The sequence below is a fragment of the Tiliqua scincoides genome, chromosome 2 (genome assembly GCF_035046505.1).
Source record: "Tiliqua scincoides isolate rTilSci1 chromosome 2, rTilSci1.hap2, whole genome shotgun sequence".
Classification (NCBI taxonomy): Eukaryota; Metazoa; Chordata; class Lepidosauria; order Squamata; family Scincidae; genus Tiliqua; species Tiliqua scincoides.
Window position 1 is genome coordinate 12,062,341 of NC_089822.1, and position 12,945 is coordinate 12,075,285.

Genomic DNA, 12,945 nt, shown 5'->3' on the forward strand with positions numbered 1-12,945 from the left:
TGTTGCCACTTACCCTGCACATGCCGGATCTTGTCTGATCTCGGAAGCTAAGCAGGGTCAGGCCTGGTTAGTACTTGGATGGGAGACCACCTTGGGATACTGGGTGCTGTAGGCTTATACCATAGCCTTTCGAGACTGAAGGTTGCCAACCATCTTACATGGCATGTTGCAACATCTGCTGAACTTACGCTCCCTCCCTCTGCCTGCGCTACTGACAAAACCAACAAAACTAGCTGGAAGTTCTCCCAAGAGGTCCCTACTGCTACACTGGTGTGGGGATGCGAGATGTGACAGCATCTTTTTTTTTTTCTTCTTCTCCCCGGTCCTCTCTTTTGCTCTTCCCCTTCTTCCACCCTCCCCCCAATTCATGACTTTGTTCTCTGTCAAAAGGCATGGTGTCGAGGAGAAGCGGTCGCTCTTTTGTGTCAGAGATTTGAATTTGACCCCCTCCAACCTTACAAAAATCAATACTCCCAGGGAGAAGCAGTGGGCACTGCTTTCCGAGGCCTGCTCACAGCAGAGCAGTCCTTTTAGACAGATGTTATCTGACTCGGAGTCTTCTGAATACTTGAGTGAGGGCTTTTCTTATCCCCCTTCCCATTTTCTTGCAAAATGCTCTCGGCCTAGAATGTCACTGTTATCTTTAGCTACCTCCTGAGAGTAACCCTAGGTTTAAAATAAACGAACCCACTTTGAAATATATAAAATAAATGCAGTTCCCTCTATGGTCAGGCAGAGGGGGGAAAAATAGACTGCATTTACATCCAGGAAAGCATTGGTGTGTGACAGAGGTCATCGGCTTACACTATAGACCCTCGATCAGAATGAAAAATATATGAAGCAGAGCTGAATTGCTTGGGGGTAGGAAGGGAAACAGAAAGGAATGGAGAGCTGAGACTGAAGGTCTGAGCTGGACCTTTTGCTTTATTCCAAGAAGCTTGTGGACACTTTGCTCAGGATTTCAGAGCTATCTTGAGGGAAGCCCTTATTGTGAGTTTTAACTCTGGTCCTGTAGAAACAGGTGAAGCTGCCTTAGACAGGGTCAGACCATTGGATTGTCAAAGGTGTTTCTACTCTGCTTGGCAGCAGTGATCCAGGGATTTGAGGAAGGGTCTTCCCCAGTAATATCTGGAGCAGCTAGTGATTAAACCTGGGACCACTGGCTTGCAAAGCATGGTTTTGCCACCAAGCCAATGTGGTAGAACTCCCTCAAGCCCTGTCCAAGACACCTTACATTTCAGACTTAGAGCACAATCCTAGGATTGCACTGCGCTGGTCCCTTGTGCCAACCCACTATTGTCGTTAACCCTTGTGCTGGCCCAGTATTGTCGTGAACCTGTCATAAGGCATGTTTGTGCTGATTTGTGAGTCAGCTGGGCTGGCACATGTCTGTGCACTGGCCTGCAGAGGCTAGATTTGGCCTCTGCGCCAACCCAGAGAGGTAAGTTTGTGCTGACCTCCTTAGGCCAGAGTGAAAGTTTGGCAAGGGAGGAGGAGGGTGGAACTGGAACATTCTGGGATGGTCAGTGGGTGGGCCCGTGGGCAGGCTGGGCCGGGGGGGGGGGGGTTGGTGCCTGAATCTGGCAGTTAGGCCGAATCCTAACCCCCTTCCTATGTGGCCCTGCGTAGCACTGGGCTGCTCGGATTTTTAGGTGGCGTGGATCCAAGTAGCTCTCTAGCAACTAGCCCCAACCCTGAACTGGATACAGTACAAGCCAGCTGGCCTGTCTGTTCCAGCGCAGGTTAGAATGGGGCTGTCCATTCTCACAAATAGTAGACGAGGAGATAAGTGTGAGTGCCTGTGGCCAGTACTAATCCAGATTTCAGCTTGAGCTCCCAAATACAAAACAAACAAACAGGCAGTAAGGCAGGCAGGCAGGCCGGCCGATTAGATAGATAGATAGATAGATAGATAGATAGATAGATAGATAGATAGATAGATAGATAGATAGATACTAGCTCAGCAATTTTCAATGTTTTTGTTCATATGATGCACTGACATCTATGGTCTTTGACTCTTGTGATGTCACTTCTGGCTTCCAGGAGACTCTCCTGGGTTACATGGCTCTGTTTCAGAGCAACTGTCTGTCATAACTCTGCCAGCGGAGGAAGAGGGACATGCGACAATTCATTATAGCAGACTGTTGCCCTAGAAACTGAGCCACAGAACCCAGAAGAATTTTTCAGCAATTTTCAACCACTGTGCTCCAAACTCCTGCACAGACTTTTCATAGCACACCAATGTGCCTGGCACACCAATGTGCCATAGCACACCAATGTGCCTGTGTTTCATAGCACACTGGTTGAAAACAGCTGTTCTAGCTTCTAAGCTGCATTCTGCATTATACAAGACTGAGCATGATTAACAGTCATCTCCTTGGAAGTACACCAGCAAAATACTTGCCCCTCATTGGCCTTCGGGTCACCACCCCTCCCATCATAGCATGCAGCACATGCTCCGTTGTGCAGCTGCATGCCATAGCACGGCAGGGGGTAGGATTGGGCTGTAAGATGTTCTTGAGGCCCAGCATGCTGGTCCGCTGAACATTCAGAGGTCAGAACCAGATGCAGTCTTCAAAATGATCCTGCTGTTGCAAAACCTGGGAATTCCTAACTAGGTCAACTAGATGAGAAGCTTCAGACTGGACAATATGATGCGCAGTTCTGATTCCCCCCAGCAGAGGGAAATGGCACATACATGTGCTCAATTCCCCTAGTGTTCCCAAAGATGTTTTACATGTCCTGTGTAATTGCAGGAGCTATTTTTTCCAGAAATTTTGCACTCTGAGTTCCCACACATGAATATAAAATGCACATATCTGTTATCAGCTATGTTGTGCAGAAATCAATAAATCAACACAGATTTTTCCACCAAATGCCACAGAAAGTGGACCTTAGACAGAAGTCCTGTAGATCAGTGATTCTCACACTTTTAGCACTGGGACCCACTTCTTTAGAATAAGAATCTGTCAGGACCCACCAGAAGTGATGTCATGACCAGAAGTGACATAATCAAGCAGGAAAATTTTTCAACAATCCTAGGCTGCAATCCTACCCACACTTACCCAGGAGTAAGTCCCATTTACCATAATTGTTAAAAGCATATACAGAGTAGCCTGTTCAATGTACAGCTCTGTAACAGTTCCCCAAATGCAGTCACATACCATGGTAGCATCAAGTCTAAATATATTGAAAATAAAATATTGAAACGAATGGGGACCCACCTGAAATTAGCTCGTGACCCACCTAGTGGGTCCTAACCCACAGTTTGAGAAACATTGCTGTAGATGCAAATTGGTTCTTCAGGTTACCCACACAAGATTCTTCCACGTGACACAAATATAAAATGCAGGCTGCAATCCTATATACACTTCCCTGGGAGTAAGCCCCACTGAACACAATGGGATTTACCTTTAAGCCAGCCATTTTCAACCACTGTGCCATGGCACACTGGTGTGCCGTGAATGGTCTCCAGTTGTGCCACAGGAATTTGGGAGAGGGTCATTTATCAAAAGGACCATTGGGGGATGTGAGCTCCCATTGACAGCATGGTGTGCCTTGTCAATTGTCAAAAAGCTGATGACCAATTTAGTGCCTAGCCAGTGTGCCATGTGATGAAAAAGGTTGAAAATCACTGCTCTAAGCAGACATGCAGTCAGTGAACTTTGTAAATTTGATGTCCATTTTAATTTAAAAAAAATATATGTTTTTGGAAATTTAGTTTGGAAGAAAATTTTGTTGGTATTTCTTAGAACAGTTTGTTCTTATTAGTATAAAAGGAGAAAAGCTAAATATAGAGAATCATATTTAATGTGATTAGGTAATATCAAAACCATTACAACATAATATGCCTCATTTCACTACTGAGACCAGATACATTATAGTTATTAAATATACTTAATCTAATATTCTTGCACAAAACAAGATGAATAATATAGATTGAAATGGAATTGCCCCAAAGCAATTTATTAGAGCCTGCAGTTTAAACAACATTCCTTTGAAAGTATCTATCCATTTCCTTATAATACTGTAGTTACAATTCTTAAGAAATATCTGGTTCAATGCCTAGTCCAGTATGTTATAAACTGATTACAACTCAAGTAAGACCTGGTGACCTTATCAATATGTTCCTGACCTTCTCTAGTTCTAACAAAGTAGATTAATTTGACCAAATACATACTGCTCTAAATTCTTCCTAAGTAAAAGAATTTGAGGAAAACCTTTAAAAAAAAAAATAAAAAAGCAACAAGCCAAGACCAAAGATGGTTAACTTAATAAAGCTTTCTTACCTGATTCTGCAAACAAAGCGACTGCACCACACAAAAAAGGAAGGAAGACCTCGCATTGATACCAGCAAGACCCGGGATCAGAGAAAAGTGGAGGAATTTGCACGAGCGCTTGAGGAATCTCTTCCAGCCCCAGTCGATGCAAACGCATCCAACAGATGGGAACATTTCAAGAATGCCGTTTACAACACCGCCTTGTCCATATTTGGCAAGAAGACCAACAAGACGGCAGACTGGTTTGAAGCCCACTCTGAGGAGTTGACACCAGTCATTGAGGAAAAGAGGAGAGCTCAAGCAGCATACAAGGCCTGTCCCAGTGAGCGCAACCTGCAGGTCCTCCGAGCTGCTCGCAGCAAAGTCCAGCAGATTGCCAGGAGATGTGCTAACGACTACTGGCTCCAGCTCTGTTCTGAGATACAGATAGCAGCTGACACGGGCAACATCAAGGGGATGTATGATGGTATCAAGCAGGCCCTAGGTCCAACGCAGAAGAAAATTGCCCCTCTGAAGTCTGCCACAGGCGAGGTCATCCAGGATCGGACGCAGCAGATGGAACGCTGGGTGCAGCACTATTCTGAGCTATACTCCAGAGAAAATGTAGTCACCAAAGAAGCGCTGAACAACATTGAGTGCCTGCCTGTGTTGGAGGAGCTTGACACTGAACCAACCCTAGAAGAACTTCACGTGGCCCTGGACTCCCTTGCCTTTGGCAAGGCACCTGGAAAAGACAGCATCCCTGCTGAAGTCCTAAAGTGCTGCAAAGAGATCATCGTCACTGAGCTGCATGAAATCCTCTGTCTCTGCTGGAGAGAAGGTGGAGTACCTCAAGACATGAGGGATGCAAACATCATCACGCTGTACAAGAACTAAGGCGACAGGGGTGACTGCAACAACTACCGTGGCATCTCTCTCCTTAGCGTTGTAGGAAAGTTGTTTGCCCGAGTTGCACTAAAGAAGCTCCAGGTACTTGCAGAGAGCGTTTATCCAGAATCACAGTGCGGATTCCGAGCCAACAGGTCCACCACTGATATGGTATTCTCCCTTAGACAACTGCAGGAGAAATGCAGGGAACAACGACAGCCACTCTTTATAGCCTTCATAGATCTCACGAAGGCCTTCGACCTGGTCAGCAGGGATGGCCTCTTCAAGATTCTCCCCAAGATTGGATGTCCACCCAGGCTCCTCAGCATCATCAGATCCTTCCACAAGGACATGAAGGGCACTGTTGTCTTCGATGGCTCCACATCAGACCCCTTTGACATCCGAAGCGGCGTGAAGCAGGGCTGTGTTCTTGCACCAACCTTGTTTGGGATTTTCTTCGCTGTCCTGCTGAAGCATGCCTTTGGAACTGCAACAGAAGGCATCTATCTCCGGATCAGATCAGATGGAAAGCTCTTCAACCTCTCTAGACTGAGAGCAAAGTCCAAAGTCCAGCTGAAATGTCTGCGTGACTTCCTCTTTGCCGACGATGCAGCTGTCACTACCCACTTTGCCAAAGATCTCCAGCAGCTCATGGATTGTTTTAGCAAGGCCTGCCAAGATTTTGGACTGACAATCAGCCTGAAGAAAACACAGGTCATGGTTCAGGATGTGGACTCACATCCCTGCATTACAATCTGTGCGCATGAACTGGAGGTTGTCCATGACTTTGTGTACCTTGGCTCAACGATCTCTGACACTCTTTCTCTCGATACCGAGCTAAACAAACGCATCGGTAAAGCAGCTACCACGTTTTCCAGACTCACAAAGAGAGTCTGGTCCAACAAGAAGCTGATGGAACATACCAAGATCCAGGTCTACAGAGCTTGCGTCCTGAGTACACTTCTGTACTGCAGCGAGTCATGGACTCTTCGTTCACAACAGGAGAGGAAACTGAACGCTTTCCACATGAGCTGCCTCCAACGCATCCTCGGCATCACCTGGCAGGACAAAGTTCCAAACAACACAGTCCTGGAATGTGCTGGAATCCCTAGCATGTATGCACTGCTGAAACAGAGACACCTGTGTTGGCTCGGTCATGTCGTGAGAATGGATGATGGCCAGATCCCAAAGGATCTCCTCTATGGAGAACTCGTGCAAGGAAAGCGCCCTACAGGTAGACCACAGCTGTGATACAAGGGCATCTGCAAGAGGGATCTGAAGGCCTTAGGAGTGGACCTCAACAAGTGGGAAACCCTGGCCTCTGAGCGGCCCGCTTGGAGGCAGGCTGTGCAGCATGGCCTTTCCCAGTTTGAAGAGACACTTGGCCAACAGTCTGAGGCAAAGAGGCAAAGAAGGAAGGCCCATAGCCAGGGAGACAGACCAGGGACAGACTGCACTTGCTCCCAGTGTGGAAGGGATTGTCACTCCCGAATCGGCCTTTTCAGCCACACTAGACGCTGTTCCAGAACCACCTTTCAGAGCGCGATACCATAGTCTTTCGAGACTGAAGGTTGCCAACTACCTGATTCTATAATTGGCAAGGTAGGAGCTCAATACAGGTCATTAATATGGATCAGTCTGTAAAAGTCTTCATACAGTATCCTTTATAGATGGATCCTAACATTACTGAACACAGTAGCAGGGAGGCAGGAGGAGTTGCCTTTAGAGTTCCAGGAGTAAAACCTTCCCATGGCTTAATTAGAATATTCATGGACATTCTATGATGTCACAGATATTCAGTCAATAGGCTGCCTGTAAGAGAGCCAAGAAGCTTGTGCTGTATCCAGCACAGGATAGGAGCCCAAGGCGGATCAACCAGAGGCAAGGGGAACTTTTCCCCTTACCTCTTGAAAGGTGCCTTTGCCCCAATGGGTCTCCTTGAACATGTGCCACCTCCTGAGCTGGCACAAGTCCGAGGAGAGTGGAGGGGCTTCATGCCGCTCCAAACCTCCCAGGAATGAGGGTTGGGATCCAGCATAACTGCTGGATCCCAGCCCCCCCTCCCGCTCCCGCCACTCACCCCCAGGGCCGCCCACCACCCTCCCTCCCCCCGCCCAGGAATGCCTCCCTCCCACCTCTTCCCCGCCCGCCCCAGAACCTTGCATTGGCTTAGCCGAGCCGACACAAGGCTTGCCGAGGAAGCCAGTATGGAGGCTGGTGTTAGCCACCTCTGAGCGCTGGCCTGGCTTCCTCCCAAGGAGACTTATGGCATGTTTGGGACCCTCCGGGGCTGGTGCAAGGAACTTGTGCCGGCCTGTGGGTGCCTCAGGATTGTGCCCTTAATCATATTAGCAGTCCAATCCTAACTAAAGTTATGATAGAACAGAGACAGCAGAACATGCTGTTTTTGGTCCTATGGAGGCCATTTCAGAACTGCCGCTGCAAATGGTGGTGGTGTTGGTGGTCTACTGCCATAGCCAGCTACCTGTGGGAGCACAGCTCAGCCAACACAGGGGCCAGGTGGTGTGAGGGATGCATTCTGACCGGAATGTCACATGAGACCTTATGGTATGAAAATTAGCTACTTCAGTAGTGAACCGAAGGTAGATTGTAAATACTAGGAGGTCACAGGATATTTGCAGTGGCTCAGCAAGGGTTTTGAGGCACCTGCTTAAATTAAAAATGTTCTTCCAATGGCTTTCCCAGGAACCAAGAGTGGCAAAAGCCCCAGGTATCCACACCTCTGGGGGCAGCACCACCTTTCTCACTGTCCTGCCGCTACGACCCCTGCCCTGTCTGGGGGCGTTCGGAGAGCTGGGGAAGCCACACACTGCCTCCCCAGCCCTCTGAATGCCTTGTGAGGCCTCTCAAAGGCTGAAAATCACAACTATTGCTATTTTTGGTCTTACAGAACCTCAGGAGGTGGCATGTGGACTTTCTGGCTCTGCAAAGTCCCCCAGACATTAGGGGGCCAGCTCTCTTCAGGGGGGGTGGCACAGGAGTCAGGAATGCCAGTGGGTTCTTCTCATACCCCTGTTAGATTGTTTGAATCCTTGCTTGTGCACTTGTATATGCAAGTGCATATACAGGGCCACTGGCTTCCTCCCCTGAGCTACCCACTCGCCCCACCCACTTGCCGTTGAAGCCATTCTGGGTAGTGATGCCAAAAAGCTGCTGTCTCTGCCAGAATGGCTCTGACAGTGAGTCAGAGGGGCTTCTTACATGGTGCATTGCAGCATCTGCAACACTTACTGTGCTACTGGACAGTGCTGTCCAGTGCTACTGGACATAGCTGTGCTACTGGACAGTGCCAGCCAAGATGTTTTTGGGCCTGAAGCAGAGTCCTAAGCTGCAGTCCTTTCCGTTCTTCATCTTTCTCTTTCACATCCATTGTGACTTCCTTCCTTCATGCCAATCTTTCCCCTTTCATTCTTTGTCTATTAATCATCCTCCCCCCTTCCTTTATATCTGCTTTGGGAAGCCAGTATGAAATATTGGACTTCCATCTAGTTCTTTCTCCATACACGTGGTAGGATATGAAGCAAATCCACTTGCAAGTCAGTAAGTGAGCAAGGGTGACAAATGCCCCTACATCTGCTACCTGAAGCAGCTTATTTCACCCAGCTTCATGGTACAGATTGAGCCCAGCATTGTGCAGTGCAACCCTAACCCTTGGTTAGGCCGGCACAAGTCACTTGTACCGACCTGGGGGTGCATCAACTCAGGAGTCAACTCCTGCATCAACTCAGGAGTCGGGGAGGCCAGCGCAACTCTTTGCGCTGGCCTCCCTGTGCCGGATCCAGACCCTGAGCTTAGCCGACGCAGGCATCTGGGGGGCATGGGGAGGGTGGGGAGGAGGCAGGGAGGAGGTGTTTTGGGGGCGGTGGTGGGCTTTCCTAAGGGCAGATGAGCGGGGAGCAGGAGGTGGGGCCAGGATCAGGCAGTTATGCCAGATCCTGACCCCATTCCCGAATGGCGTGGAGCTGCTCTGATCTACTTGGATTTGCACCACCTCCTGAGGTGGCGCAGATCTGAGTAGACCCATTGGGACCAGTGCAGCGCAACATGGGATAAGGGGAGAAGATTCTCCTTGCCTTGGGTTGCGCCATTTCTGGCCCCAAACTTGTGCTGGATGCAGCACAGGCCCACTGGCCTGCCTGCTCCAGGGCAAGTTAGGATTGAGCCCTTAATCAACCAAGCAGGGCCAGCCCAAGATCTCCTGGCCAAATGCTGCCTGGCTGATGAAATGTGAACTCCAGGTGCAGATTCAAGGTGCCTCTGAATGCCTCTGCTTTGGGGAGGGGGGGCAGCTGAGGAAGGTTATTGCCCTGTGATTTTCAACATTTGTCTTCTCATGGCACACTGCCTTCTATGGTCTTTGCCTCTTGTGATGCCTCTCCTTAGCGTTGTAGGAAAGCTGTTTGCCCGAGTTGCACTAAAGAGGCTCCAGGTACTTGCAGAGAGCGTCTGTCCAGAATCGCAGTGTGGCTTCCAAGTCAACAGGTCCACCACCGATATGGTATTCTCCCTTAGACAACTGCAGGAGAAATGCAGGGAACAACGACAGCCACTCTTTATAGCCTTCATAGATCTCACGAAGGCTTTCGACCTGGTCAGCAGAGATGGCCTCCAAGATTCTCCCCAAGATTGGATGTCCACCCAGCCTCCTCAGCATCATCAGATCTTTCAACAAGGATATGAAGTGCACTGTTGTCTTCGATGGCTCCACATCAGACCCCTTTGACATCCGAAGCGGAGTGAAGCAGGGCTGTGTTCTTGCGCCAACGTTGTTTGGGATTTTCTTCGCTGTCCTGCTGAAACAGGCCTTTGGAACTGCAACAGAAGGCATCTATCTCCGGACCAGATCAGACGGAAAGCTCTTCAACCTCTCCAGACTGAGAGCAAAGTCCAAAGTCCAGCTGAAATGTCTGTGTGACTTCCTCTTTGCCGACGATGCAGCTGTCACTACCCACTTTGCCAAAGATCTCCAGCAGCTCATGGATTGTTTTAGCAAGGCCTGCCAAGATTTTGGACTGACAATCAGCCTGAAGAAAACACAGGTCATGGTTCAGGATGTGGACTCACCTCCCTGCATTACAATCTCTGCGCATGAACTGGAGGTTGTCCATGACTTTGTGTACCTTGGCTCAACGATCTCCGACACTCTCTCGATACTGAGCTAAACAAACGCATCGGTAAAGCAGCTACCACGTTTTCCAGACTCACAAAGAGAGTCTGGTCCAGCAAGAAGCTGATGGAACATACCAAGATCCAGGTCTACAGAGCTTGCGTCCTGTGTACACTTCTGTACTGCAGCGAGTCATGGACTCTTCGTTCACAACAGGAGAGGAAACTGAACACTTTCCACATGCGCTGCCTCCGACGCATCCTCGGCATCACCTGGCAGGACAAAGTTCCAAACAACACAGTCCTGGAATGTGCTGGAATCCCTAGCATGTATGCACTGCTGAAACAGAGACACCTGTGTTGGCTCGGTCATGTCGTGAGAATGGATGATGGCCAGATCCCAAAGGATCTCCTCTATGGAGAACTCGTGCAAGGAAAGCGCCCTACAGGTAGACCACAGCTGCGATACAAGGGCATCTGCAAGAGGGATCTGAAGGCCTTAGGAGTGAACCTCAACAAGTGGGAAACCCTGGCCTCTGAGCGGCCCGCTTGGAGGCAGGCTGTGCAGCATGGCCTTTCCCAGTTTGAAGAGACACTTGGCCAACTGTCTGAGGCAAAGAGGCAAAGAAGGAAGGCCCATAGCCAGGGAGACAGACCAGGGACAGACTGCACTTGCTCCCGGTGTGGAAGGGATTGTCACTCCCGAATCGGCCTTTTCAGCCACACTAGACGCTGTTCCAGAACCACCATTCAGAGCATGATACCATAGTCTTTTGAGACTGAAGGTTGCCAACATACATACGATGTCACTTTCATCTTCTGGGAGACTCTTTCCAGGTTCTGTGGCTCTTTCTAGGGCACCGGTCTGTAGTAATAAATTGCCTTTCCTTCTTCCTCTGCCAGCTCTATCCAGACTTGCCCTAGAAACAAAGCCACAGAACCCAGAAATGTTTTGAAGTGATTTTCAATCAATGTGCTCCAATCTCACACAGCACACCTGCGAACCTCACACTGCGAATCTCACACAGCACACCTTTCACAACACACCAATGTGCCATGGCACACCAGCTGAAAATCACTGGTCTACATATTCTTGCGAGCTTCACAGAATTCCCTGCTGCATGAAATCTGTGCTACCATCCAGCAATGCTCTTCTCGTGTGTGTTTCCTGATTATTTGCTAACCCTTCCCTAGGTGCCAGCTCCACGTAGCCCAGGACCTGCTCATTTACAAGAGCTGACTGGTGTACATCTACAGCCCTTTCAGGGGCCGCCCAGCGCCATGCTGTAGTTTGAAGGTAGCATCTATTCATAATGACTCTGACCAACGAGATTAATCATTATAAGTAGTTTTCTCATTTGTAATGCTTTTAGGTCCTGAAAGTTACTAGGAGTCCAAGGACAAAGGTTAGCAGGAGGTTAAAAGATAAAGTACCATGATGTGTTTACTATCCCACAGGGTTTTGGTGACAAGGAGGACAGGCTAATAGAAATGAGTCAGATAAGACTAATAAAAGTATTAATGAATCCCAAGGGAATGTGGGCATTTCATTTGTGTTTTAGCATTTTTGAAGAAAAGTAACTCAACTCTATTTTGACTTGATTTGTTGTGCTGCCTGAGTGGAAAAAAGAGCTCTTTTGATTCAATCATTCATACAACACTCCAGGTCAATGGTTTTAATGACACAAAAGATACTCACAATCCAAGTAGGGAACTATTCTTATTGGGACCAACTGAAGTGTCACAGGGCATGAAATAGCAAGTTTTGAGGTTCTACAGTACTCTTCATCAGGCTTGTAAACAAAAGGACAGGGGAGGACGGGGCATACCGGAAATGTGGCCCTACAACCTACAGTTTATATAATCTAAAGACAGAATTAAAAGGGGTTTATGCAGACCTGGTTCAGCCTTTGAAAAGGTCTGGGATGGTTTCGTTATATACAAAAGACTGCTGGGATAAGCACTTCCAGCACACACCCCTTTCCCTGCTTCTGTCAAGTGGCTTAGGGCCAAATCCTTTCCAATTTCCCAGTGCCGGTGCAGCTGTGCCAATGGGCAGTGCACTGCATCTTGTGATGGCGAGGCAGTCACAGAGGCCTCCTCAGCGGACAGGAACATTTGTTTCCTTAACGCGGGGCTGCATTGCGGCTGCAGCGGTGCTGGAAAGTTGAGTAGGATTGGGCCCTTAGCCTCTAGCCGATGAAGAGTTCTGTCGGACTCGAAAGCTTGCTGTTCCATGTTTTGTGATTCTTAAGCTGGTTGAAATAAAGTATTGCAAAAGACGGGGCAGTGTGTGATCAAATTTCAGATCCCTGCCCAGATGCAGAAGAGAATGGGGGGTTTGCAGCATCACCTTCTGCTATGGGAAGGCAATGTGAGGCTTCAGGATGAGTCCAGGGCAGCTGATGAAGTGATGCATGGCAGTCAAGTGGAGACGGGGAATTCCTATATTTAGAGGGTTGGATTGGAATCTTAGCTGATTAATGTGGGCCCATTTTAATTAGTGGGTTTGTTTGTTTTTCTGAGGCTGTTTCAGTTCTGGCCTGTTACCACATTAGTGAAAAAAGAAAAGCTTTAGAAGTGGAGCTTTCTCATAGCAATGAACTGCAGCTTTTGTTTATCCAGCTGTAAATTATTATCTCGCACTTCCTTGACTTTTGGGGGAAAACCT